Source organism: Molossus molossus, unplaced genomic scaffold (genome assembly GCF_014108415.1).
Source record: "Molossus molossus isolate mMolMol1 unplaced genomic scaffold, mMolMol1.p scaffold_m16_p_17, whole genome shotgun sequence".
In the NCBI taxonomy this organism is placed as follows: Eukaryota; Metazoa; Chordata; class Mammalia; order Chiroptera; family Molossidae; genus Molossus; species Molossus molossus.
The window spans coordinates 5259633-5267980 of record NW_023425352.1 but is presented as its reverse complement, the minus strand read 5'-3'; positions in this window follow the sequence as shown (position 1 = coordinate 5267980).

Below are 8348 nucleotides of genomic sequence, written 5' to 3'. Positions count from 1 at the left end.
GGAGGTGGGGACAGAGAGACCAAGGGAGAGGAAGGGGAAAATGATCAAAAGTCTGGCGCCTGAAGAAAGTACAAAGCCAAGCTTATCCCCCCACCCCCACACACCCCAAACCCCCGGGGCCCCTTCTTTAGACAAGCAGGCTCGGGCGGGGTCTGACTCCAGGGTTTCCCTCACGGTCCGCGGTGCTGCCCTCCTGCTTACGAGGCCTCCCCCTCCTCCTCGCCTGTCTGCGCCCCTGCCCACCCACCCCAGGCTCAAGGAGATCTACACCTGTGTTTCCCCCACGGCAGCGCCCTCTCTCTAGCCTCAGCAGATCCAGCCCCTTCTCTCTACCACCCGCCATCCCCGGGGTCTGTTATGGCTGAACTGTGTCCCCCCAGATCCATCTGTTGAAATCCTAACCCCCCTTTGCTCAGAATGTGACTGTATTTGGAGACGGGGTCTTCGGAGAGGTGATGACGGTGAAATGGGGTTATTAGGGTGGGGCCCTGATCCCGCATGATTGCTGACTTTATAGGAAGAAGAGACAGCAGGGCCCACACACAGAGGAAGGACCGGGTGAGGACACAGGGAGAGGGCCATCTACAAGCCGAGAAGGGGGACTCCGGGAAAAGAGCAACCCTGCCGACGCCGCGACTTGGGCTGCCGGCCTCCAGAACCACAGGAAGACGCGCATCTTGTCTAAGCCCCTCAGGCTGTGGGGCCGGTCACAGCAGCCTGAACAGCTGTGTCAGGGTCACGTCCTCACCAGCTCTCCAGACTCCAGACTTGCAGACTCTGGCCACCTCCCCTTCTCTCGTCCCCACTCCATCCCCCACCTGTCCCGGCTCCCCAGCAGCCTCCTCCCCAATCTCCACCTATTTCCGTGGAGGTTTCCAGAACCTCACTGAGACAGACGACTCCACCACTGGACAATCACAAGTCTGTGCAGTCCCTTTGCATCTAATACTTCCCTCCCAAACTAAATGCGAAATGCCTTAGGCCCTGAACCCGTATGCTCTCGGCATGCCGGGCAGTATCTCATACTCACCAGCATGAAGGTCAATTAATAATCTGTGCAGTGACTGGGGGCATTGAGCCTGCACAGAGGTGACTGATCAGTTATAACAAGGTCAAGTACATCAACAGTGATACTCTTTTTTTTTTTTTTAATTTTATTTGCATCACATTTTTTTTTTTTAATCCTCACTCGAGGACATTTTTTACTCGAGGACATTTTTTTCTCCATTTTTTGTTCAGATAGAGTGGGAGGGAGAGAGAGAGAGAAACATGGCCGTGAAAGGGACACATTGACTGGCTGCCACCCGCACGACCCAACCAGGGCCGGGGACAAACTGCAACCAAGGTACGTGCCCTTAGCGGGAACCGAACCCCGGTGTCTCTGGATCACAGGCCGACACTCTAACCGCTGAGCCAAACTGGCCAGGACAGCAGTGATACTCTTTATGGGGCTCTTACTATGTAAGCATCTTGCTTCTAAATGTGGTACACACATTGACCCGCTTAATCCTCGAAACAAGTCCACAAGGAACCTACCGCGGTGAGTTCCCTGCACGATGAGGGACCTGCCCCGCTGGTAAGTGGTCCTGGGAAGGATAGGAAGGGACTCTGAAGATTACGCCTTCCCTTTCTGGCCACAAAGACCCGGTGCGGAAAGGCCCCTACAGGTGAGCTGTCCCACCTGGCCGGTGTGGCTCAGTGGATTGGGCTTCATCCCATGGACTGAGGTCCCGGTTCGATTCCAGGTCAGGGCACATGCCCGAGTTGTCGGATTGAACCCCAGTAGGGGGCGTGCAGGAGGCAGCCGATCGATGTTGAAACATCAATGTTTCTATCCCTCTCTCCCTTCCTCTCTCTCTAAAAAAATCAATAAAACATAAAAAAAAGGGGGGGGTGAGCTTCCCAGGTCCTCCAACTCTCAAATGGAATGGTGTCCATTGGCTGGTGTTTTTCACATCTTCACAGTTAGAAATTTCATTCATCTGTCCTTTTGTCCTGCCCTTAATACTCTTTAAAATATTAACCTTCATATTTTAATATTAACTTAATGTTTCTAAAATATTGTATGACATACAGACAGAGAGAGTTTGGGTTAGAAACGCTGAGTGGAGAGCCCAGTACATGGTCCTTCCCAAGGTGTGAGCCCACCAGGAGGAGGTCAGCTTCGCCCCCTCAGACTGAGAGTTGGCGGTGGAGGTGTGTCCTCCGGCCGGGCCGAGGGCTGCATCGCATCCTTCTGAGGACTTGGCCGCTCTCTGGGTGCTCTTATACCCTGGAGAAGCGACAGGTGTGCGGTGAAACCCGGGCAACATGTGCTCAGTAACACTCAGGAGTACGTAGGAGCTGTGAAACCGAGACCCGTATGCAGACTTCCCCAAGACCAATACGAGCGTGACACGACCCTGACCTCAAGAAGGTCCTAAATCCATAGACTCTGGTGCTTCCCTGAAGAGGACGAGAAAGCAGACAGCTTGACCTCCCAAGGGCCTTACGTGCTCCAGGCTGGGACAAGCACTGTGCGTCATTATGGCTTCCAGGACAAGTGCCACAGACCGCAGGCCACAGAAATGTGTTTTCTTAGAGTCCTGGAGGCTGGGTGTCCGAGATCAAAGTGTCTGAGGGTCAGTTTCACCTGAGGCCTTTCTCCTTACCGCATGGACGGCCACCTTCTCCCTGCGTCCTCCCAGGGTCTTGTGTGTGTGTGTGTGTGTGTGTGTGTGTGTGTGTGCGCGCCCTAGCCTCCTGTTTGATAAGGACACCAGTCAGATTGGAGTGGGACCCACCCTCATGACCTCGTTTTAACTTAAATTACCTCTTTAGACATCTTATCTCCAAGAACAGTCACATTCTGAGGTCCTAGGGGTCAGGACCTCAACATAGGAATTGGAAAGGGGGGCATAATTCAGCCTATACTAGCCATTTTATACATTTTATCTCAAACCCAAACATCTTCTTTTAGGATGGTCATTACCCAGAGACAGAAGCGAAGGAGGGATGGAACACAGGTCCACCTCTCTGCAAAGCGCCTGCTGATTCCTGAAGGCTCATTTCCACGCCGGAAGAAGACTTATAGATATTATGCAGAATTTGAGAAAACACAGCATGCATATCACTCTTGTAACATTTTAGAAACAAAACGGGTCCTTGTTCCTCACTGGAGCAAATATTCGATCACAAGTAGACAACGCTAATGCAAAAAGATTATTTTCAGAATGTTCAGTATGTGTTCGTTTTAGTGTTCCAGTGTCCATGAGATGTTCTGAGTTTCCAGGTGCCCCGTCCCATCCATGAGAGACTTGGCTGCCCCAGCGGTCCCGAATCTGTGCTGAGGCAGGTGGACCTGTGAGGCTGGTGCCGGGCCTCTGCTTTCCCCTCAGTCACAGCCTATGCGGGCTTTCGCCCCCCATTAACCAGGCCCTGTGCAGAGAGTCGGGGTGTGTTATCCTCACACAGAGGGCGGACAGGGCGGCGGCTGCCCCTCACGGGAGCTGCAGAGACGGTGTCCTAAGCCGTGGAATCACAGGAAGACCTGCGCGTCACCTGCCGCACACTGCCTGTGGGACACGGACCAAGCCACGTCACTCTCTGAGCCTTAACTTCCCATCTGTGAAGTGGGGATGATTCTTCTCCCATGAGATCGTCACAAAGGTGGATGAGATAGTACAGGAAACGGGATTGTCATCCTGGCTCCCAACAGGTGGGAGGCACTGCTGTGATTGTCAACATTATTAGCATCATTATTTGTATTAAATGACGATGGTGGCCTGGCTGGGTAGTTCAGTTGGTGAGAACATTGTCCCCATATGCCAAGGCTGTGGGTTTGAGCCCTGGTCAGGGCACCTACGAGGATCAATTAATGAATGCATAAATAAGTGGAACAAGAAATTGAAACTTCCCTTTCTCTCTCTTACCAATAAATAAAACTTTTTTAAAAACGACAGTGGGAAAGTAGGCTTCGGTCTTTGGTAAGTGGCCGCAGCGGGATGGCCTTCCAGGCGGTGCAGCCGTCCCCACCGCGCAGGGCGGGGCCACTGGCTGCGGCAGCCTTCGCCTCTCATGGTGCACACGCGGCTCCAAGTCCGGCTGGCTTGGCACCTGCGTCCTGACCCCGCATTGCGTCCAAACAGGGGCTCTCAGCTCGGCCATCAAGGCTCTCGACACAGTTGGACTCCAGAGCTCCTCCCACTTCTTTGTAATCAATTAAGCTGCCAATAGTCAAGATATCTGGGGGAAAGGCTACTTGGCCTTAAAACAGAAATAAGTCCTTTGGAGGCCATGAGAAAAACTCCTAATGCAGGTGTTAAGAATAGACAAAGCCCTGGGTCCAGATGCCCGGTTGGAAACTCTGAGCTGTGTGACCATGGACGCATTATCAACCTCTCTGTGCTCTGGCTTCCTCCTTTGTAAAATGGGAGTCAGGGTCAGATGAGAGAGGCTCCAGGGTTGCAGCAGTCAAGGGGCGCTCAATCTTGGGGCCCTGGAAGTGGAGAATCGGCCTCTGAGAGCCAGTGCCCAGGCGCCCCCTCCCTCGCCCTGGTCCTGGCTGAGAGGGAACAGCCACCGTCCCTAGGCTCCGGAGAAACCTGAGACGCTTCACAGAGCACCTGCCATGGGGTTTAGAATTTTGTAACTGACTTACCACTCAGTGAGCTCGTGAAAATCGAGTCTAGCATCCAGCACATACATCTCTCTCAGCTCAGCCGTCCTCCGGAATTTACCTGAAAGACATTTTTTTTTTTATCCTCACCCAAGGATATTTTTCCATTTTTTGTTCAGATAGAGCAGGAGGGAGAGAGAGGAACAGAGAGAGAGAGAGAGAAACATCGACGTGAAGGGACACATCGAGTGGCTGCCACCCGCACAACCAACCAGGGCCAGGGACAAACTGCAACCGAGGTAGATGCCCTTAGTGGGAAGCGAACCCGGATCTCTCTGGACCACAGGCCGACGGTCTAACCGCTGAGCCAACCCGGCCAGGGCTGAAAGTCATTTTGAACTTAACCAAAGGGGGTCATTCCTGTCCCTATCCCAACGATACCTCTTTCTGGTAGTTTTGGGGTCTGATTACGGAGACCTTCCTCGGGGGGACATGCTATTCTGTCACTCTGATAACGCTCAGGACCCGTTCGGGTGGCACTACGGGTGTTAGTAAGTCTCTGGGAGGTTTGCGCCCTGCAGACGCTGTGCCCACTGACAACTCAGACTGTCTTCATCTTAACATGCTGCCTGGCATATAGGAGACACTGAGCAAACGTCTAAAACACAGAATGGCCACTGGGCAGATATGTCTCAAGTTTACAAGTCATTACTATACAATAAAAGATTCACGTTTCCAAATAATAAATTCTTCTTAGTATGGCACTCGTAAATTAATCAAAAGAATGATTTCCACATTGTAACCTCAATCTAAATACTTTATTACACAATTAAAAGCTTTCTCTCCCGAAATATTTTGGAACAAACTTGCTCTTACTCCATCAAGAGCTTTTCTAGCTGATCCAGCAGCACTTGGTTTGGGTTTCGTTTGGGGTGGATCCGAGATTCCAGGAATCGGAGCAGACAGGAGGCTCGGATCTCGGGGCCCTTCCCAGAGCGAGGTGCAGCTGCGGGGAGGACAGCAGGGTCCCGGAGCTGGAGCAGGCTGCCTGTCTCCCACCCCTGGGGTCATCACATGTCTGGAAAGCGCAAAGACCTCAGGCACAAACGCTAAGTGGAAACACAGAACTGTCCCAATGTCGCATAAATGCGGCACGACATGTACATAGGGGTTGTTAACACCAGTTCAAGGCTCTGCACCTGCTCTGACCTGCGCTCACAACCCAATAGGCCTTTTCTACTGGAAGGGCCAGTGGCCCGGCTTGGTCGCCAGGTGGCGCTGCGGCCCCAGCCATCAGTCTCGAAGTCGCAGGAGCTCCGCGGACCAGACCCGCAGGGCCGTGGGCGGGGACGCTGCCCCGAGGGGACGCAGCGGAGCGGAGGCGGGGACTCTGGCGCCGGGAGCTGCCATCAGAGGCTCCCGCCTGCGAGGTGGAGACGGGGCTGATGAAGGTGTCTTGACCTTTTGCTTTCAAGAGAGGCCAAAAGCTGGATTTTTTTGGAAAGGCGAGCAATTACTTGGCCTTTAAATTTTTAAATAGAAACCCTTTGTGGAAGAAAAAAAAGTGTTGAGCAGAAGTAAGCTCACAGAATGATTTTATAAATTACTAACTGGGGGGGGGGGGGGTGTCATGGGGGATAGATACACCTTGGCCTGAAACTTTTCAATAAAAGGTTTATCTTTGCCTTAAGCAAGACCGTCCATTGTTTCTGTACATCTAGGGTTAATACACCTTTGAAATAAACCCCAACCACCCTCAAGAGAGTAGCCATTGGCTAACTATCCTGTAATCCAATCCCTGCCTGGCTTTCTCCAAATCTTCCTTACAGTTCCTTCCTTAATTTCAAGTGCATAAAAGAAATGGCAAAACTGTTATTTTCCTAGAGCGTTTGAGATCTTGCTCCCTCAGCTTAGCTGGAATAAACTGTTATTAAAACGCAGGTCCCGAAGTTTCTGACACCCACGTCCTTTTCTAAGGGGTGATCACGGACGTGCCTTGACGGTGACACAGCGGGACTGAGACTGCTGAGGATGGGTTTTCTTTGATGGTGGAAAGTCGGAGGACATGGGAACAAATCCCTTGAAGAAGGTTAATAGTATCCAGGTATTTAAATGAGCCACAGCAGCCTTGTGCCAGCCAGTTTGAGTGGGAGGCGGGCACATTCACAGGGGTCCTGGGAGCTTTTCCTTGTCCCCTCCGGCAGTCAGCTTCCGAGCTGTTCCTTGGGAGCAGAAAGGCTCAGACTTTTTGGTCTCAGGGTCTCTCTACCGTCTTAAAAGTCATTGAGGACCACTAAGAATTTTTGTTTATGTTGGTTATTAACTGAATAATTTTAAAACTTCGTTTGTCAGTTTTAAGATGATGAACTCATTCCATGTTCACATAAAAACAGGTGTTGTTTTTTTAATGGCGGAAAGAGCAGCATTATTTTATATTTTTGCAGTTTCCTGTAGTACCTGATTTAGTAAAAGACAACTGGATTCTCACTTCTGCAATTGGGAACCCCAACCTACACTTACGAGAAAATAAATGAAAAGGGCAAAGAACTTCTGATGTTATAACAAACGTGGTTTTCAGCTCATGGACCCCATGAAGGATTTCAGACACCCTCGGTGTCCCCAGACCACGCGGCGAGAATCCTGGCCGAGGAAAGCCAAGCTCCAAGGGGTGTGGGATGAGCAGGAAGGAGGTGGCAAACCAGCGGGCACGTTTGGACCGATTCACTTCACCCCAGCGGACCCACAGAGGTCTCCCTCCCCTACCGGGCAAGCCCTCCAGGGAGAAATCCTGTGGTTATTTAGAATTCATCTATTTCGTTATGCACAAGGTTTTAATTGGAGATTTTTTCTAATAGGACACCATCGTAACCTATAAATATAGCAGTGGTAGAGGTTAGGTAAAAGACGGCTTCTAAAGCAGCCTCAACAACAACAAAAAGGTAAAAGGAAAGGATGGGTTTAATACAAATGTAGCCTCTGGGTTTATTAAGAGAACACAAATCTAGAACAACGTGTATATTACTTTTCCTAGTGTGTTTTCGGAAGAAAATAATACATGTGTAACTGGGAAAAGACAGAAATTGCTTATAATAACTGGTTATCTTTGGGGAGATATTGAAACTTAAAAAACGTTTAAACCTTCCCGCAATGAGCAACACTGTGTTCGTTGTACAACTAACTGCATGTGGTCCTTCAAGAAGAAGCGGCAAGCGGGGTTCCCGCCCGTTTTGTGCAGTCGCTGGCGAAGACGGGAGCCCGCGCCTCCCCGGGGTGCACCTAGCCAGCCGCTCCCTGCCCCACGCGGGGGCCACCGCCCGCCTCTCCCCCTCCTCCCGCCCCTTCCGCTCCTCCCGCGAAGCCCGCCCGGCCCTCCTCTCCGCCCCGCCCCTGGTCTTCCTCGCCCCTTCCCATTGGCTAGACGCCGCCCCGCCGCGTCCAATCGCAGCGCTTTGCGCCAAATTTGAATCGCTGTTTTCTTTTGAATCCGGAGCGCGCGGCGGGCGGCTTTCCGCGCCGGCGCCGCCGAGGCCGCGCGCCGCTGGGACGTAGCTGGGCGGGCGCCTCGTCAGTGGGGAGGGCGACTGCGGGGGAGCGCGCACTGCGGCCGCGGCGGAGGTGGGCGCGGGCCCAGGGGCTGAGTCCCTGACCCTTTAGCGCGGGGCGGGCGGCGGGTGCCGGCGGACAGGCGGCGGGCCCCTCGCCGCGCGGACCCGGGTTGCGGCCGACGAGCGGTGGGTGCACGGGTGTCGGT